The sequence below is a fragment of the Octodon degus genome, unplaced genomic scaffold (assembly GCF_000260255.1).
Source record: "Octodon degus isolate 3935 unplaced genomic scaffold, OctDeg1.0 scaffold00046, whole genome shotgun sequence".
In the NCBI taxonomy this organism is placed as follows: Eukaryota; Metazoa; Chordata; class Mammalia; order Rodentia; family Octodontidae; genus Octodon; species Octodon degus.
This window is the reverse complement of record NW_004524622.1, coordinates 9,603,616-9,616,197: the sequence shown is the minus strand read 5'-3', so window position 1 is coordinate 9,616,197 and position 12,582 is coordinate 9,603,616. Positions and strand designations below refer to the sequence as shown.

The 12,582-nt window shown below is 36.1% G+C and overlaps 1 pseudogene; it reads left to right on the top strand.

Moving 5' to 3' along the window:
• Positions 1 to 9,582: 9,582 nt before the first annotated feature.
• On the top strand, positions 9,583 to 10,221 carry LOC101563394 (annotated as a pseudogene).
• Positions 10,222 to 12,582: the final 2,361 nt, after the last annotated feature.

Here is a 12,582-nt window from a genome sequence, read left to right as displayed (position 1 = left end):
AGTTACATTCTCTTAATGAATAGAGGGATTTGTTCTAATGGTGTTTGTAAATAGGATATCAAGTCCGCATCTTGTACAGCAATTAACCACTAGGAAGAGTGTATGCAATGTGTTAAATATTGAAACTGTCCTACCAATTTGGTTTGAAACTGTCTCATTGCTATTTGTTTCTCAATAAAATTATGGGAAAAAAAAAGCTGGACATAATTTAAATGTCCACAAATGGTAAAAGACAAATTGTAGTATATATGATGAAACACCAATGAGAATGAACGATTTGTTATATGTTATGTACACGTACTGATTCCTTACAGTGAATGTACTAATTATGTACTGCAAATATGTACAAATAAAAGTTTAAAAAAGAAAAAAAGTAAATACAAGGATTAATTCTAAATCTTCATAAAAATACATTAAAAATGAAATCCCTCAAAAAAAGGCAATTTCTTTGTATCTTATATCAATAAATGTTAGTACGTAAAAAAAAAAATAAAATCTTTAAAAAAAGAAAAAAATGTTGTATGTTCATATAATGGAATACTACTCAATAATAAAAAGAATGAACTGTCAATGCATAAATAAATCTCAAAATAATGATTCTGTATGAAAGAAAGTAGATTTCAAAAAAATAATTCATACTCTATGATTCCACTTATAGAAAATTCTAAAAACTGGAAAGTAATCTATGGTGACAAAAAGCATAACACTAATTGCCTGGAGACAAGGTGTTGGGAGGAAACCTGAGAGAAAGGATTGCAAATGAAACTAAGGAAAAAAAATACATACACCTGTCAAATTCATCATATTTTACACTGTAAATAAATTCAGTCTCGTATATATCAATTAAGTTGACAACAAAGTCAGCAAAGTTGTTTTTAAAAATCTTTCAATACTGGGCCAGCCAGATAGCTCAGCGGATTAAAGCACCTGCTTAGGCAGATGCAGGAAGCAGGGTTCAGCCCCCAGGGCACACTAAACTGGCAATTGAGACTGGATGTGATGACTGTAATCACGACTGTAATCCCAGCACTTGGGAGGCTGAAAACAGGAAGATCACTACAAGTCTGATCTGTGTAGTGAGACCGTATAGACCCTGTACTAAATACAGTAAAAAAAATTAAAAATCAAAAATCTTTTAATATGGAAAATTTTAAGCCAGGTATGGTAGCACAGGCCCATAATCCCAGCACTCAGGAGGCTGAGGGAGAAGGAGCAATTATGCTCACCCACCCTGGGAGACTTAACAACTTAGTGATGCCCTTTCTCAAAATTTTAAAAGTATTTTTTAAATATATTTTTGAATTCTACTAGTACATGTTTCAAGTACATTCATTTTGGAGAATTGTCACAAGTAAACAACACAGTTCAATTTTTCCCCTTCCTTCCCCCCAGACTTTTGTATTTCCAGCATCCGATTGATTTATCTTATAAGACCTTATAAAGTTAGTTCTCATATATACAAATTGAACACCAGATTAGTAGGTCAAACCATGTAAGACAATTATACTAATTCAAACTATGCTTTTAGATACATTATCCATGGTGGACTATAATAACTTTCCTTTCTTGTCTTTTCAGTTTTTTTTTTTTTTTTCCGGAACCGGGGATTGAACTCAGGCCCTTGCACTTGCCAGGGAAGCGCTTATTCCACTGAGCCATCTCCCTGGCCCCTCTCCTTGTCTTTTCTTTTATTCATCTTTTGATGAATTTATATGCTGTTTCAGCTATCATGAATTGTGTTTTTACAAACAGGTGTGCACACAACACTGTAGCAGGAGGTCTTTAATTTTGGGGGGAAGATACCTAGAAGGACAAGAGCTGGGCAAGCTGTTTTTAGGCTTTTGAGGACCTGCCACACTGATTTCCAGTGGTTGTTATCAGTTTACAATTCTGTCAACAATAGAGAAGTGTTCTTTTCTCCCTATAGCCTTGCCAGCATTTGTTATTGGCTGATTTCTTGATGGTAGTCATTTTTTTCTGGAGTGAAATGGAATCTGTGTTGTTTTAACTTGCCATTTCTCAAGTGGCCAGCAATATTGATCATTTTTTTCATGTTTCTTCACCATCTGTATTTCACCTGAGAAGTGTCTATTCATTTCAGATGCCCATTTTTAATTAGGTCTTCAAATTTGGGGGATATCACAGTTCATAATAATTTTTAATAGCTAAATCTTAGAAACAGGCCAAATGCTGATCACCAATGAATGGATAAAAAGATATGGGGTTTTTTTATACAAGAGAGTACTACTCAGCCATAAAGGATAAGCTTGAGATATTTCTTGCTAAATGGATACATCCTGACACCACACTTTTAAGTAAAGTAAGTCAGACATATATGTATAAATATTGTATGGTTTCTCTGGTGTGAGAAACTAAAAGTGGAAATACACACCAAAATGTATAATAGACACTGGGAAGTGGGAAGAAAGTGTTCAAATGAGAAGCAAAACAAGGGAGCGTGGAAAGGGAAAGGAAAGAAGGAAAACAGAATAGAAGGAAAAAATGGAAACAAAGCTTTTCTAAGTAAAGACAGGAAGAGGGGTTTAAGGAGGGGAATGAGAAAAAAGAGAAGCAAGATATATCATGTACAGGTACAAATTCCCTATGATGAATGTTATCACTACGTAATCTAAGATGTACCAATAAAATATAAATGAAAATAAGTAAATTCAGGGATCTAATTTTTTTTAGTTGTGTATATATTCCAGATCCTAGTCCTTTGTCTGAGAAGTAGCTGATAAATTTTTTTCTCATTCTTCAGATTATCTCTTCAGTGTTGGTGGTTTCCTTTGCTATGTAAAAGCTTTTTAATTTGATATGATCCCATTTGTTGGTTCTTAGTGCTATTTCTTGTGCAACTGGGGTTCTAGTCAGAAAGTCTTTGCCTACCCCATCCATGTAAAAACGTTTGCTTATTTTATCTTCCAGCAGATTAAGGGTTTCTGTTTTAATGTTTAGATCTTTGACCCATTTGATTTCAGTTTAGTGCATGGTAAAAGATACAGGTCTAGTTCATCCTTCAGCATAGCCAGTTGTTTAGTACCATTTGTTAAAGAAGCTATCTTTCTCAAGCAAAGGGACTTGAGCCTTTTGACAAAGATAAGGTAGCTGAATGTACCTGGAATTGTTTCTGTACCTTCTATTATTCTCCATTCATCCACAAGTGTGTTATTTTGCCAATATTATGCTGTTTTTAATCACTGTAGCTTTGCAGTATAACTTAAAGCCCAGGATTGTGATGCCTTTATTCCTCAAAATTGTTTTTGTTATTCTGGGTCTCTTCTGATTTCACATGAATTTTAGAATTGCTTTCTCCTGTTATGTAAATAATTGTATTGGTATTTTGATTTAAATTGCATTTAATTGGGCCAGCAAGATAGTTCAGCAGTCTAAAGCACCTTCTAAGGGAAGCGTAAGCAAGCGCAGGAACCATGGTTCCATCCCTGGCACCACATTCTGTGCAAGCCCCACTCTGAGGGAGGGCTGAGTCAGCCACTAAATAAATAAATAAACAAATAAATAAATAAATTGCAGTAAATCTACATAATTTTGGTCATAAGGCCATTTTGACTATTGATTCCACCTATCCAAGAACAGTAAATATATTTCCAATTCTGATATCTTCTTCAATCTCCTTTTTTAGAGTAATATAGTTTTCATTGTAGAGGCCTCTTATTTCCTTCGTTAGGTTAATTCCTAAGCACTTCATTTTTCTTGGTACTACTGTGACGGGTATTGCCTACCTAATTTTCTTCTCGGTTAGTTTGCTGTTGGTGTACAAGAACACTACTGAGTTTTGAGTCTTGACTTCGTATCCTGCTATGCTACTTAATTTAGATGTTAGTTCTAGGAGTCTTTTGGTGGAATTTTAGGGTCTTCATATCATCAGCAAATAATGATTTAACTTCTTCCTTCCCTATTTATATCCCGTCTGTTTCTTTCTCTTGCCTTATTGCTGTAACTGTTTCAAGGACTACAGTGAACAGAAGTGGTTGTAGTAGACATCTTGTTCCTGATTTTAGAGGGCAAGCTTTCAGCTTCTCTCCATTAGTGTGATGTTGGTCAATGGTTTGTCATAGATGGATTTTATCAATTGAGATAAGAGCCTTTTATTCCTATTTTTCAGGGTTTTTATCATGAATAGATGTTCCATTTTTTTCAAATTTTTTTTCAGCATCTATAGAGATGATCATGTGACTTTTGTCTTTGCTTCTACGTGGTATATTACTTTTACTGATTTTCACACGTTCTACCACCCCTGCATCTCTGGAATGAATTCAACTTGTCATGATGTGTGATCTTGATGATTTGCTGCATTTTATTTGCCAGTATCTTATTGAAGATTTTTTTAAAGGGCTCAAGATTTTGCTCAGTGAAAAGGCTCTTGGTTCCATTCTAGTACCACAAAAAAAGTTTAATCCATTAACATACAATATCTTATTAGAATAAACAAACTTCATACAATGACTAGAAAGATTATGTAATGTGGAAAAATATTAATTGATGTTATCAATTATTTTAATTAAAGTTACAATATTTCATTTAACATTTTTGATTTTGATATTTTAATTCTTCTCCATAGAGCCACATCCCAAGCCCTTGCCATAGCCTTTTATCAAATCTCACCTTTAATCTTTCTCTTTCCTGGTCCACTCTAGCTACACAATATTCAGGAAAAAAAATATTCTTCAAATACAAATCTGATCAACACTCTTTAGCAGCTTCGCATTAAAATCAAGCCAAAACCCAGAATTCTTGCTGCTATTTTGCATAATCCAGGGTCTTGTACTTTTCATCTTTATCTCCTATCTCTCCTGACCTCCCATTTTCCTCCAGCCATGCTGATATCCTTTGAAGTTTTCAGACATCACAACTTTTTCTATTTCAATGAGTTCATATGTGTTTTCCCTCTACCAAACCATTTTCCAGGAGTTGTTGCCTAATTCATATTTATCCTTATGAATATGATATTTATCCTTAAATATCACTACCACAGACTTTTTCAGGCATCACTACCCCAGCTAAATTGGATACTCATCATTTTGTATCTTTTCATCACAAAATTTACCACAGTTTGCACTACTATATGCCTATGTATAAGTTTTCTTTTTCTTTTCTTTTTTTTTTTTTTTTCAGAACCGGGGATTGAACTCAGGCCCTTGTGCTTGCCAGACAAGCACTTATTCTACTGAGCCATCTCCCCAGCCCCCAAGATTTATTTCTAATGTGCATTCCCACTAAGATGGTGAATGAGGACAGGCACCAAGGAACATTTGTTTGACCAGTAACTTTCATACCCAGATTTCCACTAGGACCTGTGCTTTACGTTTTATGGATTTCAATTTTCATTTTCCAACATTAAAATTAAGCTCAAGCTTCACTTCTTCTATAGATCTTTCTTAAGTCTTCTTCACTGCTCCCCTACCTTGATAGATTTCAGCACTTATCTCTTTATTCCCCAACTTGTACTGCACCTATAATTTGCAGTGACAAACAGTTCCACTGAACTTTTGTGGTCCTAAATAAACCAATATTCTATGTCACGTTAGGGCCTTCACATCCGCTGCTCTCCCTGAACACTCCACCTGCCTCATATTTCCATTGCCCTCACCATTTAGCCTAGTTCATCTCTACTCAAATTTGGAGTCTCAGTGGAGACATCACTTCCTCTAGGAATTTCTTAATTCCTCCTCCCTTCGGGGTTGTAGTCTTCATTGTAATTGTCCATTTGGTTAACTACATCCTTCTCAGATGTGACCTCACATCCTGTCTCTCTTATCCATTGCATAGCACAGAATCTGTTGCATAGTCAGTGACCAAAAAGTTTTCCTGAAGCAATAAATTGTTAAATGTTTAACTGCCGTTCATTGAAAGAAGAAATTTGTTGGCTGAGATATATAGCATTCTGATCCTAAAAGCTTTTTTCATTCAGACAAATGATATAACACATTGAATCTATTAGTGTTGGAGAATAAATTAAGAGTTTAAGGGCTGGCAAGATAGTTCAGCAGACTAAGTGCCTGCTTAGGCAAGCGCACGGACAGGTTTGATCCCCAGCACCACATGCTGCACCAGTTCTGGCCTGTTGCGCACTGAGACAGCCACTGAGACTGGGCATGGTGGCACAAGCCTCTAATGCCAGCAGTGGGGAGGCTGAAAACAGGAGGATCACTAGGAGTCTGAGCTGTGTAGTGAGACCTTGTACCAAATATGTATTTTTTAAAATCCTTTAAAAAAAGTTTATTGTACAGTTCTTGCTCTAGAAAGTGAAGTATATGTCGGCTTCTATGGTCCAAACCAACATTTGTCCATGTGGCAAACATGATAGGAAGAAAATTTTATTTTTTTTATTGGCAGAACCAGGGATTGAACTCAGGCCCTTGCACTTGCCAGGGAAGTACTTTTTCTCCTGAGCCATCTCCCTAGCCCCAGGAAGAAAATTTTAAAATGACATTCTGGGCCAGCCAAATAGCTCAGTGGATTAAAGCATCTGTTTAGGCAGAAACAGGGACCGGGGTTTGATTGCTGGCATGCTGAGCTGGCAATTGAGACTGGGTGTGGTGGCACACATGCCTGTAATTCCAGCACTTGAGAGGCTGAAAACATGAGGATCACTACAAGTCCGATCTGTGTAGTAAGACACTATAGACCCTGTACTAAATACATTTTTTTAAAAAGCAAGTAAAATGACCTTCTATTGCCCCATAATCATATTTTGATGCTGAAAATGCTTCCAATTTAGCTCCATTTCCACTTATGAATAGAAATAAATAAACCAGATTCTCTGCCAGTGCTATCATTTCAGGAGAAAAATGCAATAGTTACATATGGAGGGGAGTGCCCTGTTCTCCACATCGTCAGTTGGCTTTTTCAGAGGAGCAGCCTTAAAAGCATCCAGAAATTGACTGACTAGACAATGCATACTCAGCAACTACAAAGTTGGCATAGGCTTTAAATCTCCAAGCAGCCCAGGGAGGCAAGTATCCTTAGGCACTACTGAGATAAGGGTGTATCCAGACAGCGGAGGGCACCATGGGAATGACTGAATATGGAGTGACACAAACACACTCATCAGTAGTACATGGCCTGTGCCACTGCCATGACTGTGTGGCTGACACAACAGGTTAGCATCCATCTCTACTTTTTCTTTCTTGATTTTCTCTATTATAGAAGCTAGAAATACTAAATCTTTTATCCCATCCCTCTTGCAACTACAATAGCTAAATGAACAGTTTTGGCTAAATAAGACACTGAAAAATAGTTTCATGATGCAAAGGCAAATATAACTAGCACTGCCCCTTCCCTCATCTTTCTGCCAAGATCACAGAACAAATGTCTTCCAGAGAAGCATTCATTTTGCAGAAGATGAATAGACAGAATATGAAAATACGATGACAGCTGTCATGGGCCTTGAGAGCTTATTATAGAAGAAAAATAAACCCATCTCCCTGTAAGCCACTATTCTTGCAGCTGGAAATATCTCTAAATTATACTGCATTGATAATAGTGCTACTCCTTTATACTTTGATTTAATTCCTTTTTTTTTTTTTTTTGGCAGAACTGGGGATTGAACTCAGGCCCTTGCACTTGCCAGGCAAGCGCTTATTTTACTGAGCCACCTCCCCAACCCCTCCTTTATACTTTGAGAATTCTAATTATATGAATATAAGTTTCTTGGTTTTGACACAGTGAACTATTATGACTGATCTGTAAATTCTTTCTTCATTTTTATTTTGGACAATTGTTATTGTTATATTCATTTATGTTTGTAAATAATTTATTTTCAATTTGCAATATATTAAAAAATAAAATTAAATAAATAAAAATAAAAACTAAAAAAAAAAGATAATAGTGTTTCTCAAAGCATGTTCTGCATCCCAGAAGCACCAACATCAGCATATCTGGGAGTTGTTGGAATGTAAGTCTTCACCTCTTGATTCTTTCACCTCCTTTCCTGTCACTGCCCAAGTTCTTTTCCCTGCCTTCTAATCTTTCTTTATCTTCCAGTTTTCATTAAGTCACTTCTTAGATATTTCCTTTCTGTTCTTCTTTATTTCTTCTGATGTTTTTTGTTGTGCAAGCCACAGGGAATAAAAAGGAATATATTACATGTGTATAATGCATGTTGATAAGAATCAAGAGGTAAAAGAAAACTGTGGATACTACCACTAATCTATCAGATTTCAAAGTTTAAAGGCTCTAAATCAAACTTTTAAGTTTTATTTCCTCCAAAATTTCTGTTTGTTCCTTTCTTCCCCACCCCAAAGATTGGACCCTGGGTCCTTAACACTGAGTTATGTCCCCAGCCCTCTTTCTATTATATTTTTATTTTGAGAACTTTTATCTACAGATACTTAAGATTCCTATCCTACTTCCATGACAATAAATTTTTTTCACTTAACATAGAGCTAGAGGTCTAACCTACCACCAGGACATGAGTTATGATTGATTTAAACTACTCAAGGTAATCTTATTCTATATTACCAGATTGTCATACAATAAGAATTCACTCTTATTTTTAAAAATAAGATATAATGGGTATTTTACTGAATGATTTCCCTTCTCAGATAAAAAGATAGAGTCCTGGAAGTAGCAAGTTTATTGTACCTGTCCTTTTCATCTTTCTTAGAATAGATATGAAGCCAAAATACCCAGAGCTACGGCTACTACCTTGCAGATATGAAGACTACTGGTCAACAAAATGAGAATAATACAGTAGAAAGGTAGAAAGACCCTAAGTCCTTAATACAATCAGATTAACTTCAAAATACCTGTTTCCAGAGATCTTATTAAGGAGCAATAAATGTTCTTAAGAACTATTATTAGTTATATTTTCCTGTATTTACAGCCAAACAAAATCCTGGTTGATTTATTTATTGTGTTTTGAGAAAAACATGTGCTTTTTTTTCCTTTTTTGTAGAACATTACAGATGAAAAAAGAGGGAAAGAAAACCAAGGGAAGAAAAAGGATAAATGGCCAAATTAATTTATAGATGACATAATCCCAGAAGTGTAGTGAATTGTAAGAAACATCATCTTCTAGTCTCAACTTCTTCTAATCTTTGATCCTTGCACTAAGACAGAAAGACCATGAACTAAATTGCTGCTTTCATAAATCTACTACCACACTGTAAAATTTTTAATGATTTTTCATCATCTATCAGGTGATATTCATCTGTGTAGAGTTCAAACATTCTAAAATCCATCAGTATCAACCAAATGAACTTACCTTCCGCTATGTCCTCCTCCAAACACTTCAGCTCAGGTAAAAGCAAGTAAAAACTCTCCCATCATGAAATGACTCAACAAAGTAGATAGGTATATAGACACTAGCAATGACACCATATGTCTGTAATAGACTTACCTGGAATTTCCTAACAAGAAAAGTTGAAATAAACTTTTGATTTCATCATACATGTGCTCTTTATGATTTACAGTTTAAAAACCTATATTTTCAAAACTTATGGCACATGTACACCAAAATTTTCTTCTAAACATTAAATTGCACTATTTAGAATGCACATTTTGCATCCTCTTCCTCACTGTGTTGGTGGTTTGCAGTTGGAAGATCCCAGTGTGGGAACTGCTGATAGCAAGATGTCTTCTGGAATTGCCAAAATCAGTCACCCTGCCCCCAACTTTAAAGCCACAGCTGTTATGCCAGATGGTCAGTTCAAAGATATCAGCCTGTCTGACTACAAAGGAAAATATGTTGTGTTCTTCTTTTATCCTCTTGACTTCACCTTTGGGTGCCCTATGGAGATAACTGCGTTCAGTGACAGGGCAGAAGAAACTTAACTGCCAAGTGATTGGTGCTTCTGTGGATTCTCACTTTTGTCATCTGGCATGGATCAACACACCCAAGAAACAAGGAGGATTGGGGCCTATAAACATTCCCTGGTGTCAGATCCCAAGCATACCATTGCTCAGGGTTATGGGGTCTTAAAGGCCGATGAAGGCATCTCATTCAGGGGCCTCTTTATCATTGATGATAAGGCTATCCTTCGGCAGATCACAGTTAATGACCTTCCTGTTGGCCGCTCTGTAGATGAAACTCTGAGACTCATTCAGGCCTTCTAGTTCACTGACAAACATGGAGAAGTGTACCCAGCTGGGTGGAAGCCTGGCAGTGATACCATCAAGCCTGATGTCCAGAAAAGCAAAGAGTATTTCTCAAAGCAGAAGTGAACAGTGGGCCAAGAGAACAAAAGCTCTTTTGTACATTTTTTTCATGCTTTAAACACACTGTGTGTGGCAATATGTGTCTTTCCTGCAGGGGTTGGGGAACCATCTTTTCTTCCACTGGCAGTAATGGCCTGAGCTGTATTTAGGAGGGAACCATATGAAAATGATAATGTGTGATGTACCAGTAGCAGTGCCAAGGCCATTCGCTGACCTTTTGTAGTGCCTATTAAACTCGAACTGAGATGTTGGTGAAAAAAAAAAAAAAAATAGAATGCACATTTTTTTCCTTCTATCTAAATCTCGTTCCATCCCTCGACTTCAAGCCAAGGTCTGAACTCCAAGAAACTTTTTCTGAGCACAGAAGGGTCTTCTTTTAATTTTTATAGTGTTTAGAGTCTAGTTTCACTTAAACATATTTATATATGTATAGTTATCATAATATCATGTGTGAGTTATAACTTATCTTTGTAATTAGTTTTTTATTAATAAAAAAAATATTCTAGGCTGGGCCAGGGAGATAGCTCAGTAGAATAAGTGCTTGCCTGGCAAGCACAGGGTCCTGAGTTCAATCCCTGGTACTGCAGGAAAAAAAAAAAAGAAAATATTCTAGGGCTGATGAGGTAGCTCAGCAGACTAAGTGCCTGCTTAGGCAAGTACAGGGACCAGGATTCAATTCCTGGCATCACTTGTCCCACTGACCCCACTCCCAGGTGCAGTGAGCCAGCAACCAACACTGGGTGTGATGGCACACACCTATAACCCTAGTGCTGGAGAGGCTGAAAACAGGAGGATCACTATGAGTCAAGCTGCATAGTGAGACCTTGTACCAAATATATTAAAATAAATAAAGTCTTTATTAGAAAATATTCTAGAATGGATTGCACTTTTTAAATCTCCTACACCTTAACTACCACAATAAGAATCCAATAAAAACTTGGTAAGTGGAAAGAGTATAGAATCCTGACTTGCCAGCATATGTGACCAACATGCAGGTAAATACTTAAATATAAATGCTTTGTGTTTCAAGAGTTATCAGCAATAGGGTTAGGACTGAACTTATACCACTTACCTAGCATGCCTTAGAATCTAGGTTGAATCCCTAGCATGGAGAAAAAGTTATCTGTGACCTATTGGGCCAAAGAAAAATTCTAACTTAAGCTGTAAACAAGTAGGACACCATAATCAGCAAAAGTACAGAAAGACCCAGATCCTCCTTTGAGGAAATTCTGCAGGAGTCCATCAGTTTTAAATAATTATGTCCAGTGCAAAGCCTTTCTTAACAGGGAGAGTCACATAAAAACTTGTTTGCTCAGACATTCATTATTCTCACCTAACTCCATTCCGCCCCTGTATCCAGGACCATTACCATCCCTGTCACCAAACCAAAAGTATGTTTTAACTCAAAATATAGATTGGCAATACCAGCATCTATGCTATACTAAAACTGATGGCCAATACATTTCTCCCTGTCTGGTATGACAGTCAGCTACCTGCCTTAGTCACAAAAATTGGTCATCTGTATACTCTCTCCTTCAGTAGCCTGCTCCCACCCTAGGGGAAATCATGATCCCAGAAATTCTGCATAACCCATATCAAAACACCGAAGGGAAGGGATAGGAGCTTTGGCACCACAGTTTTAAAAAGTGTCAATCTCTGATGTTAAAAAAAAAAAAAAAGGATCATATTTGTGTCCTAATGTGAGTGGGCACTGCATTTGTTTGTTTGTTTGTTTTCATTTTGGCAGCCATTAGCTGATGTTCTTCATAAAGAAAATATAAACTTTCCTAAGCTGTAGTCTTGAAAATATATCACTGAAACAAGGAGCCAAATTTATGGCTATTTCTTACTTTGCACCCACACATAGACTAAGACACCATTAAAATACATATATATATAACAATGTAAAAACCAAATTCACATTCCCTTCTGCTCTGCTCAGTGCTGAATGGTTTTGATTTTTACTTTTCTATTTCCCTTTCCTTGAATTCAATTAGAAGAATTTTTTGTTGATAGTAATTACTGGATTTCCCATTTTCCCTTTTCTGTACCTTAGTCTCACTTTTCCTGTTTTCTACCTTAAAAAAAAAAAGAAAAATTTAAGAAACTAAATTGAGAGTAATCTATAATTGATATTTGACATTAACATATGAAAACTGATTATAAATAAAATTTGACCCAATTAATCATTTATTTCTTTGCAAATCAGAATATAGACATGTTTGGTGTTCATTATAAAGTAAGTTAGTTTTTAGGAAAAACAATTTTTTTCCATAGTAAAATTGTTTTAGAAGATTGCATGCTACAAGGTCACATTATAATAGGATAATAAAGATGAACTACTATAAACTTTTCTACTGCAATCAGTGGCAGAAGTTTAAGGCAATCCAGGGTTCAGCT